This window comes from Varanus komodoensis, unplaced genomic scaffold (assembly GCF_004798865.1).
Source record: "Varanus komodoensis strain SLA01 unplaced genomic scaffold, ASM479886v1 scaffold3, whole genome shotgun sequence".
In the NCBI taxonomy this organism is placed as follows: domain Eukaryota; kingdom Metazoa; phylum Chordata; class Lepidosauria; order Squamata; family Varanidae; genus Varanus; species Varanus komodoensis.
The window spans coordinates 11352318-11364587 of record NW_025335761.1 but is presented as its reverse complement, the minus strand read 5'-3'; the positions used below and the strand labels follow the sequence as shown (position 1 = coordinate 11364587).

Below are 12270 nucleotides of genomic sequence, written 5' to 3'. Positions count from 1 at the left end.
GACCAAATTGCCATTAAATGAAAGAGCAATGAACTGTGACAATTTAGTGTAAACATTCATATACGCTGGATATTCACAGTGTACCTTACTTGTCAAGTTTAAAGGTGACTTCCCTCAGTCCTAACATAATGGCAGGTGAAGCAGGCTTATTTATTTACATACCTTTCACTAAAGGACTTGCAGAACACTGCCTATACATTTCCCTTATATTTCATGGATTGTAAGTATATATTTAAAATTAAAAAAAAACAAATAAATGCTAGGAATTTAGACCACCTGATTCTTCATTCAGGTGGCATGTTCAGAATTTTGAGCAAACCTGGTTATCCAGGCTGGACAAGACTTCTGCATTAAGACATTTTCCTTCAACATATTCTGAATGATGCATTTATACTGCAACATGTGAAATATAAATGTCTTCTTTTTCGCTATGTGTCAACAACAATGGCTTTATTCACACAATCACTTAAGAAATTTCCTCTTTTAGCATGAGAAACTGCAGCAACTTACATATGCACTTTACAGGAATCAATATAATATTCATAAAAGTTTCTTACAAATGGGAACCAGAATTCTTATGTTCATTCCCATAGCAGGTCTGCAAAAGAACCTAGCTTATGGCCAATTTAGTGCTCATGTGAGCAAAGCTCTTGTTGCATTTTGTCAAATGGATGGGTCTGACCTATACAGCCTGCATGATAAGAATGCTAATCTTTGTGTTTCTAAAAGTGCAGTTGTCAAGATCATTACTTTGCATGAAGTGAAGCAATTACATGACAGCTGAACTTCATTTCACTGAAAATGGCTTATTGAAAATACTGCAAGCCCAGAGCAACTCTTTGCAACTGGTATAAGAAGAGCATTTTTCATTCACATTTTGGAGCATCTTAATCCACTACATAAAGAACTCTTTTCTAGTATCTGGTGACATGGGTGGAGAGCAGGAAAAGAGAACAGCTCTCCCTCCCCTACTCTTCTAAAGGCCTGGTTCCTGTTGCTCCTTCACTCACAAAGTCTTGAGTTTTAATCTGCTAAGCATCTGTAATCAGTTGTGATAAGCTTCGCTAGTGGGGCACAATTTCTTGAGAAAAGGCAGCCAATACTTCAGCATAATATCTAACCTGGCCAAGTCACCAAGTCACGCAAGGCAGATTCCTTCCTCCCAGACTTCTAACCAGGAAATGTGACTGTTGCAATCAAGGCCCAGATTAAGCCTCACTTGTATTATTCTTTAGAGGGATACACATGTCTCATGCTGAGAAATGTCACTGCAGTTCCTTCAGAGACATACAAAAGGCAGAATACTCAGGCATCCCAAATCAGGCAAGTTATAGTCTATTGCTCTGGAATCAGCAATACCTCCTCCAGGTCTCATGGTGGCAGAGTGGTGTAGGATGCAGTCTTCCAATGGAATTCTCTTTACAAATTATCCTTATATAAGACACAAGCTTCTGCCAACACCCACGTGGTATTGAGGCCAGAGTATTGGACAGGGACTTGGGAATCTGGATTCTAATTCCCTACTTGCCCATAATGCTCATTGGGTGTCACTGGGCCAGTCAATGATTTTCATTCTTATCTAACTCACAGACTTTTTGCGAGGATAAAATGGAGGAGGACCATTTAGAAGCCTTGGATTCCGTGCAAGAGGTTAAAAAGCAGGATATGACTATATTACTATTTTAAAAAAAAATACTGTAAGCTTGGGACTGGTTTATTTGCAAATATATATTAAAGAAGGCCTTGGAAAGTTCACTTGCCTCCTTGCAAAGGCACCAGCATACTAAAAAGCTTATTACAGCAGCAGCAGATCCTGATGGCTGCCAAATAGATTTTTCCCCCTTAAACACCAGCTACTAGAGTCTCTAGGATCAGGAAACTGCTAAAAGTACAAATACTATTAATAATTTCCACTGTTGACACAGGGACCTTGTGGGCTCCATTCACTATCGCTTTGCAATCAGGGCATTCAAGAGGCTAATGAAGAGGCTTGGGAAGCTTGGCCAGCAATTTCACCCCAACTCCTGCGCAGTTCACATGCCAGAGCTTCCCTTCAGCTCATGTTTCCATACAAGTCTCTACTCCCACACCCGCCTGACATCCCAAGATATATTTTCTCATATAAGCAGCTGCTTCACCTCCCCCCACCCCTTAACAAAGATTCTCCTCCCATACTAACTGGGCTGTTGCATTTCCTGCGTCTTTATGCTTCTGCCTGACTCTGGATCCTGCTGAATATTGACAAGTGCAGCCACTACATCATGCCACTTTCAACAAGATTCATTTGGACAATGGCATCTGGAAGGGTATCCCTTGCCATGATTACCAGGATCTATGCTCCACCAGATAGGAACACCGGAAGCTGCCCCATACTGAGTCAGCCCTTGGCCCAACTAATCCAGTATTGTTGACACTGACTGTCAGCAGCTCTCCAGAATTCCAGGCAGGATTCTTCCTAGCCCTGCTTGGAGATGCCAGGGACTGAACTGGGGACCTTCTATGTTCACATTACTGCTCTGCCACAGCCTGATGCAGCATACCAGGTTAGATGGTCCATTTGTGGCTAATCAGGGAAAGGAATTTCTTTGTCACTTGGGATGAAGAAGGTGTGCACTTTTCACAAGGACTTTCCCCAGTCCTTGACATAATTTGTTGGGCCCAGTTCCCAGAGCACATGGCATATGAGTCAGAAACCACATGCGTCAACCAGTTTATTTAATTTTTCACTACCACTTTTCACTCCTTCCTTTTTCCTTGCATGTCATTTCTTTTTAGATTGTAAGCCTGCGGACAGGAACTGATTTATTGTACAATATGACTGCATGCCACTCCAGGAGTCTTTGTTTTGGCCAAGCAGTGGGATTAAAATGGGTTAAACAAACAAACAAGACCTTCAAGGTAAATGTGCAGGGAAAGATCCTTGATATATAAAACTACTTAAATCATCTTAGCACTCAAGTTCTTCTGTTATCACTGCATGTATGTGGGGGGGGGGGGCAGGAAGGGTTGGATACACACTATGCAACTGACTAAGCAGAAGCTGCTCCTCCCTTTGCCTTTTAACCAGAATGGGTGTGATCCTTATGCTGCCCTAGCCTCTGAATGCACACAGTTATCACAGAAGCTTCTCAGGCTCGCATTTTCTGAGCCAACCTGCACATGCATAACAGTCTTGTGAGAAGAAAAAACCAAACTAGTTATGCGCTAGCAAGAGCTGAGTCCTCTTTTAGGGCTCGCTGAACTGAAAAGCCACAACTTGTGTAGAGGCCTGCAAGAGGAACAGATGCTCCTGCTCACACTCAGACATGCTATTCAAGAAAGCAGCACAGGGATACATGGGATACTGATGCATTTTAAATAGCTCACAGTGGATTGTTGCTACAGATTCTTGGTAGAGAATGCCTTTCATTTCCTGCAGTTAAACAAGTTTTGCCTGAGCCAGCTAAAAAAGAATAATTCTGCAGCTCACATGTGTAGGATGAATGTGCAAGCAGACTCTATTATGCTCTACCTCCTCCAAGGCCCCTTGGCACACTACTTTTGAAAGGTGTTAAAAATTTCTAACCTCACTCAGAGAACTACAGTCCCTGGGCTGGGTACGAAACCCATTAAACAGATTTTAAACTGCTTAACGTGCTGGTTTAATTCATACATGTCCTGTTTTAAAACACGCTCAACAGATCCTAGAGTACTTCAGCACCAAGATGCTAGTGAAGATAGCCTTGCTCAAAGAGTCTTAATTTGTTCAGCAACTCACAAATCCAGTATGTCTTTTTTCTTATTACTTCAGCATTCATAACATATATCCACAACAGAAGCCTTACCACTACTGCAGAGGTTACCTTCTCAAAGACATACACAATAACTCCAATTATCTCCTTCAGGAATTGCACATTTCTTTGCCTAGAAAGCACTGGCTGGACAAAGAGACCCGCATTATTTTCTGAAGCTGACTTAAGGTGTGACTTGACCACCTGTACAAGTTTTTTAAAAAGGTCTAGACATATGTGAAACAGCAACTACCTGGGGAGGTTATGGAATCTTTTCTTGGATATTTTTCAGTGACTTGATTGCTAGACTTTTCTATTGGATACAGAAACTTTAATTTATCTTAAGGTTGGGTTAGATGACCAACTGGGCATCTTTCAATCCTGTGACTTTATCAATTAAGTTTATGTTTGAGCTTGTGTAACAAACAGGCTTATCACCTGGAACTGGGGAAGTGGTACATTAGACAAGGCAAAACAGAGTCATTTTATTCTTGAACACTATGACGATTCTCCCTTAAGTTTCCATTTCTTGCCTGAGGAAATGATACAGTTCAATGACTGAGTCCAACCTGCTGCTCAGGACTCCAAGTTAAAGCATCCCTAACAGATGGTTGTTCAGCTGCATCTTGCATGCCTCTAGTGTGGGAGAGTCTGTGACCTCCCTAGGTAGTTGGTTCCATTATCATACTGCTCTAACAGTCACGAGAGTTTTTCCAGATGTTCTGTAATTTGAGCCTATTATTCATTCATTCATTTATTTATTTAGAAAATTTCTCTGCTGCCCCATTCGCCGAAGCCTCGGGGCGGCTCACAAATAAATAAATTAAAATACTATAAATTAACAATATAAAACAAGTTAACAGTGTCCTATACTCTGGAATGATCAAGAAGAGATCCTTGCTTTTCCTTGTGTGACAACCTTTCAAGTACTTGAAAAGATTGATCATATCTACCCTCAGTCTTAAGGTTAAATTGGCCCAATTCTTTCAATGTCTCCTTGTAAGGCTTTATTTCTAGTCCTCTGATCTTTGTTAACCTCCTCCAGTTTCTCTGCATCTTTCTTAAACTGCAGTGTCCAGGACTGGATGTAGTACTCCAGAAAAGGATAAGCCAGAGTTGAACAGAGGACAACTAATAGTATAAATTATTTGGAAGTGAGACTTCTATTAACACAGCTTGAAATAGCAGTTGCCTTTTTTGCAGCTTCATCATATTCAGCCTGTGATTACAACAATTCCAAGATCCTTCACATTTATAGTGTTGATGAGCCAAGTATCTTCCATTTTGTAACTGTGCATTTGGTTTCTTTTACCTAGGTGAAGAAATTGGCATTTGTCCCTATTACATTCCACTCTGTTGCTTTCAGCCCAGCACTCCAACCTTTTTTATGTTTTCAAGGGTATCAACTGTCCCTAGATGACAATTCTGTGCCATCTGCATTCCCCACACTTCTTCATCAAAAGCATTAATTAAAATGTTAAAGAGTACTGGGCCCAGGACTGAAACCTGCTATACCCCACTTGTTATCTCTCTGAGAAGGTACTGCTGAAAAGCATTATTTGAGTCACTATGGATCTACCTGATAGTTGTTGCATCTAGCCCACTTTTAGCTAGTTTAATGACTGGGATATCATGGGACATTTTATCAAACTCTTTGCTGAAGTCAAGATACACTATGTCCACAGCATTTCACAGTCTACCAGGAGGTTATTTGGGGAATCAAATTTTTTTTTCCTATACAGTTCTAAATTTCTTTGTGTTGTGTATTTAATTATACATGACACAAAGTCATATATGTAACAGAAAGTTACCCGACACAAAGTCTCAGGGCAGCTTACAAAAGTTACACAGCAGTGTCCCTTCCTTGAAACAACCAGGCTGAGAGTCACATGCCTTCAACAGTATATGTCTAGTCTTTGCAGAGATCAAAGAAACTCCTGAAAAACAGGATTGCAGGATGTATCCTAAAGGCTCTCAAACAAACTAACAGATCAAACCAATGCAAACCTTTTAAACAATCTAAATAATTTTTAAAATGAATTTCTATTTCTAAGCCTCCTTCTGCCTCCATATTTGCTTAAGATTTGATGCTGCACGGCAGAACATTCTCCACACCTATTTCTGAAGCCACAACTACCACTCCCTCCTCATAGTTCCTGTTGTATACAGTGACCTTCTAACTGCTACTCAGAAATGATGCTATAGCCCAAACTTTGTAAAGAGTATCTCATGGAATTCCTGGTAAAGTACACACTGAAACCCCAAAACAAAACATAGTTTGCTAGCAGCATTATAGCCACTGCGCTGCATTCCATATTCATTGGCCTCTGATGAGTATTGACCCACTCATAGAGAATACTATTAGCCAGATATTAAATGCTACTGGGAGGGGAAACATAATCTGCAAAATGTATCTTCTGTCCTGCCAAACTGAATGCTACATTCTCGACTTCGTTAAAAAAAACAAAAACAATTTTAAAAACTCCAAAAGCAATCTAACAAACAACAACAAAAACCAATTCCCTGTGGAAGGCAAATTCTGAGCTTTTACATTTTCATGTAGATTTTCATGCACAACTGCCTTCCTTTCTTCAAGCAGAAGTCATCAAATAATCCTCTCTCAATATCGTCAATTAGCTCCTCTTAATATAACTCTGTTTTCCTGGCTCCAGTCTGCTCAGGAATCATTAGATCTTCAATCTTAATTATATACCAGTTCTGAACTAATACCACAGGAATACTAACATGTTTTGGTTTTGTCAATATCTAGGGCTTCAGAACCCTCTGATAACCAGATCCAAATAGTCAAAATAAAAGGGAAGAAAAGGAAGACTCCAAATTCAATGCTTCATTCTTTATCCATATATGACACACAGTACTGCAGAAAGATATAGCCTTACTACTTAGATAGCTAAGTTCTGAAAGAAAGCAAACATTCTTTACATTCATGTATGTGCAAACACCGCATAGATAACTGTATAGACTATGCAAAACATGTTTTAAAATGCATTCACTCTCATGTTTAAACAGTGCTGTTAAAAAGGGCATTGGTAGACCACACTGTTAAGTGAAAGATACTAAGCAACATTAGTTGGAGTTAAAGTGCATCTACATGGCTTCCTTTTGAACATGGTTTGGGAACTGCAGCTCATGCAAAACACAGGAAAGTCTGAACATATATCACTAGTTCAGACTTACATGCACTGCCTGCCTGGACTTTCCTGAGCCCAATTCAAGGTACTGGTTTTGACTTACAAAGCGGTATGTGGCTCAGGACTACACGACCTAACAGAGCACCTCTCTTGGTATTTCCTTACCCACACAGCATAATCACCATCTAATGCCTTCTCCAAGAGAAGTCTGGAGGATGGCTCAAGCGATAGGGCCTTCTTAATGCTGGCTTCCAAAGTATGGAATGCTTTTTCAAGTGAGATCTGCTTTGTGGCCACATTATCATCTTTTTGGAACCATGTTCCTCCACTCTTGGGCATTTTACAGCATACAATAGGTTTTTTTAGTGGGTCCTGGGATTTTTTAACTTGTTGACTGTTAACATTGTTTATATTTGTTTTGTATAAATTACTATATTGTATTTTAAGGTTTAAATCTTTATAAATTGCTCAGAATGCTTTGGCTGTTGGTGGTGTAGAAATGTAAAAAAAAAAAAAAAATTAAGTGTTGCATAACATGGTCATGGAAAATAATCAAGAATGCAACAGGGATCACTCTCAGTCCAGTATCTTGTTTTCAATGGCAGGATGAAACCTGTGAAAGTTAGGCTCTTCATAAAGGAGAGCTCCTCTGGACAGAGAACATTTTCTACACCACTATGCAACTATGGCCTACGTATCCCACATTTGCAACCAGAGGAAGTGGCAGAAGGTGTCAGAGGTCCTCTTATTAGAAATTAAGGCTTTGCACAAATAACTTAACTCTAGTGCTGTGGCAGAGTGACATGTATGTACATGTATGTTGCAAATATTTTCTCCTACTGAATAATGAACCATGCCATCATACTCATTTTGGGAGGGAGGGATGTGCAAAAGATGGTAGAACTGTTCAGCCCCCAATTGGAATGTAGGAGCACTCCCCTGAAAACTAGAAAAAAATACAGTTCCCTCACAGCTACATACCTGCTCTTCAGTACTCTTCCTTTTTATCTTTTATAGCCTGATTGCAGTCCCAATCTATTGCTGATTTGACAGTATTTAAAACAATTCTTCCTAAAAGCAGTGAGGTTATCTATGAATTAGATTTGGCCAGATGATAATAACACTGAAAATAATTGAAACTTGCAGGCAATGCCCACAGTGTGAATAGCTTTGTTTCCCTTTAGTTGATATCATTACTTACTTTACTATCTATGTACCAGATTCACTATTTCTTGAAGAGAGGTGGTGATTTAAATAGAGCACTACCAAACAGCAACTGACTTGGGCTGCAAACCGCAGTAAAACAGCACAAAAATGGGGGACTCTATCACATCTACTTTTCACATTTGAAGTCTAAGAAAAGTAGTTTCTCAGCACTACTTAGTACCCATGGACCTCAACTCACTGACACTACACAGAGGGATCCTAAAATTGCTGAGATTCTAAAATAATGGTACAAGGTTTGCCAAGGCCTATGCGGAGTGCTGTCTAGATCTTTTCAACATATATCCTCTGTCCTACATTTTCATGAAACTTAGTTTGCCAGGAGCACTGGTTACTACTAATTCTTCTCATAATATACTCTGACAAACATCACCAGACCTCTCTATCCACTTTCTCCTTTCCAAGTACCAAGATCTCTCTTCCTTCTTAGAGAGTAAACATGTGGTAACAAATTAAAAATGCTAAAGAAAATAGAAAGAAGAAAAATTATTCACAGATATGCAACAAAACTCAATGACCACTATGGTCAGGCCATAACTCAAAAGCATTCTATGTTTATTCATTAGATGAAAATGATAGGAAACAGATTAAAACCACCACAGAACAGTAAATTTGGGACTGTTTGACAAAATATATTTTAGTGCAGAATGACAGAAAAAAGGAAAAGCTTCACTACAAAGATACAAATGAAGGCATTTGTTGGGAAAGTCTCCCACCTGAGTAGTACACATAAAACAGAACTTGCACTGTAGAATTTGAGACCTCTTAAGAGAAAACCTGTCTAGTCCACAAATGGCCTAGCTAGTGACCTCTAGGCCAAATAATTTTTATATGGAACCTGGTGATCCTGCTAAATTTTAAAAAGTATGGTAAGTGTGTAAAAGTAAAAGAGTATGATAAAATATTTGCCTTCTGTTTCATTTATAAAGAGAAACTACCCCCTGAAAGATTATCAAAATGTCGTATGTTGCAGCTTTTAAAAAAACCAAACAAACCTCCATCCTGTCTAGGGGGAAAGCAACCTCTTGCTTTAGGCTGACCTGCCTGTGATGTTTCTGACAGATAGAGAAATGTGTTCTGTTTTACTGTTACCATCTCTTTCAGATATGCATTTACATATGCTTGTGTGACTGAGCACATGTACTCCACAACTGAGCCCTGACAGTTCTGACTCCTACATGATATGGAACTTGAACAGTCTCAAAGTAATTGGTTATGGTAGTAAAACTAATTTCAGGCCCTGAATTATCAACTAAAGATAAAGGATTCCCTGAGAATAAAGTCCCTGGCTGTCTTGGATATCTAGGCCAAATCAAGTGATGTGAAAACCATGGTGTGATGACAAGGAAGGTGTTGGGAGTGTTGTGTTAAGATGGCAGCAATCTGAAAAAACCGTTTTTCCTAGGGCCTGTACATGTGCTATTATTGCAATGTGGAGGGCATTTTAAGTCACTTCACAACCAGCCACTGCCATCATCATGCAGTTCAGATCACACAGTTTTCTTCCACCACTCTAAGTGTTGTGTTTGTTGTGACAAGAAAAAATCACTTGATCCATGGCATGGAGAGAACTGCATGACACAGATAGTTAACCATGCATCTGTAGCTTGCCAGGGGGAATAACTGACTGGGTCTTTTTTAACATGTATACTCAGTCTAATATACACCAATTCAGAACTAATATTCTGTTATCAATGGCATAACGTCTCCAGATTTTACCATATGGCATGGTAGCCCTTGCTGTAAACTTGATATAAATAAAATACTCTTTGGATATTAGAAGTAGTTTAGAAACATTATTAGTAAGATTTTTCAAAATACACATGGAGAAAAATGAATGGCTCCTGAGGAAGTTAATGTCTTTCTGAAGCACACTGAGATTGTTAAAATACTTTTAGGTAATTGAGAATATCTTCTTTCCTGCTTTTTACATAATCCATGTTTTGCTCTTTTTTTTTCTCTCCCCTTTTTATAAAATGTTGCCACAATGGTAAAAGGTAAGAGGCATGCTGGCATGTCTTGGAAACTACATGTTCAGAATCAAGTGCCACAGAAAGTTTGAGTACATAGAAACTGAACTGCTATCTAAATATTAAACAAGTCCCTACAAAGCTGGTAGCCCTTTTGGGAATACACAGTTCTTGTCTCACACAAGTAAATTTAGCCAGTCTTTGCCAGGGGGAGTTGCTCTTTATAAAAGGATTGTGTGAAGAGAGCAGCTGTGGGTTCATAAATCCCTTGATAAGATATGAGGATGGAATTTTTGTAACTCTCTCTCACAGTTTCCAGTACAGAATCTGGAGAGCCTGCAAAAAAAGCAACTGAGCCCTGCTGTGAAGTGCTGGTAACAATAAAGAAAAACCTCCTCAATGTATCTTACTGGGGACTAAGATGCATTTTCTGAAAAACTGTTAGGGAATTTCACAGGACCTTAAAATGTCCTCCTGCTTTCCCACGGTGTACAGAGAATTAGCACCAAGTGAAGACGCATAACTAGGTGCTGGGGCAATATTGCTGAGCCCCATCTGTTTGCTTATAGTATCTGGTTCACATGCTGCTTTTTGAGGTGGTATTTATGTGGTGCGATCATGTGCAGGCCTCTTTTGGATGGTATTTCTGTGAACCAGATCCACTGGAAAACTAATGCTACCTAGTCAAAGAAAAGAGCTAGTTGAAATATTTTCCTCTGAACTGATAACTGAGCCTCTCTAATGCAGATGCAAATGTCCATAAATACCTCACCTTGAAAAAATAAAAACTTTGGAGGCAAATGCATGAGCACATTTTTTATTCCTGTGCGCCCCACCTCAATAAATCCCAGCATATTCTAACATGCCAAAGTAACATATGAGGACTATACCATAAACACAACAACTTGTGAATTTGCCTGTTTACTGAAATCAAGTAAAATCAAAGTCAGTTTGCACTGAGATGCTGATACATCCATCAGCATCTCAAAATCATCTTTCTTTCTGATGCCAGGTTCATAACAAGGCACAGAAAGGTACTTAACCTCTGTCTCTCCAAACTGAATGTGCAGAAAGACCACATTATACTTATCTCAAGCATACTGTTGCAAACGTAACTGTACTGTTCCATAGTAACACCCCTTCCTGAAGTCCCAAAGTCCCCAGTTAAATGCTTCCAACAATGTTTACACCCAAAGATTTCATCCTGCTCCCCTGACTTAGCTAAATCCCCTTGTTATGAGTCCGCTATCCTGTAGTGAGCTCATTTCTCACAAAGATCCAACACTTCCCTTTCCCCCACCCACACACATTTCACCCTTCTTCACCCTGAATGGCAAACCCTAAGCAGAGAATATTAAATGGGGAGGAGGAGAAGGTGGAAGAGGAAAGGACGGGCAGAGCCTTTGTGACCTGATCCGCAGCTGAAGCGAGAATTCCTGCAGGTGAAGAGCCTGGGGCAGGGGCAGCAGCCGAGAGGAAGAGGAAGAGGAGGAGAAGGAAAGGCTGCCAGCCCTGTAGAAATTCAGTCCTAGTTTGGCAAGAGATGTCTCTGTTTATCCCTTTGCCTCCTCCCCATACTGCAAATCATGACAGCCCCTTTTAAAATAACAAGCGGCACTTCCTCCTACAGCAGCTATGGGGGTGGTTACCTCAAGAGGGGGCGGGAATGGTGAGAGCAAGAGAGAGGCACACATGCTTAACTGACCTCAGCTAAGTTCAGCTCACACGATTCTTGCAGAATAAGGAATATACAACTAAGCTATACTAACCAGTCATTCTGTGTTTTACTTAATTCAAACCTTGCCCACAGACTTAAACAAGGACAGGAGAGAAAACGGAACTACATAGGCACACAAGTTGATTCAGAAATATTTTCGGTTGGATCTAGATCGAAACATACATAGAGTAAATGCATTAAAGCAATGGGAAATTACTTATGACCAACTTAAATCCTATTGATTTAATGGGTATATTCTCTGTATGATTAAATACGGATGCAACCTTAACTGGCTTAACAAACTTCACAATATGGCAATCACATCATCGCTCTTGGGAAATGATTTTGCATTCCTGCTTCTGGATGTCTCCCATTTTGCTTATCCTTGCCAGCATCAGCTTGGGTTTGTAGTACCACAATAAGAAGTCAGAGAGAGC

The 12270-nt window shown here is 39.9% G+C and overlaps 1 protein-coding gene across 4 annotated transcripts in view; it reads right to left on the bottom strand.

Annotated features, from left to right (window-relative positions):
- Positions 1-12270, bottom strand: part of DGKZ (diacylglycerol kinase zeta) — a 127424-nt gene that overhangs the window by 58749 nt on the left and 56405 nt on the right. Inside the window, exon 1 of one of the 4 annotated variants that reach the window (XM_044437106.1) lies at positions 11527-11666. The exons of the other annotated variants lie outside the window; for them this stretch is intronic. The gene's annotated coding sequence lies outside the window, so the exon portion shown is untranslated. Of the gene's footprint in view, positions 1-11526; positions 11667-12270 lie in introns of those variants that run through there. 4 annotated transcript variants of the gene reach the window in all.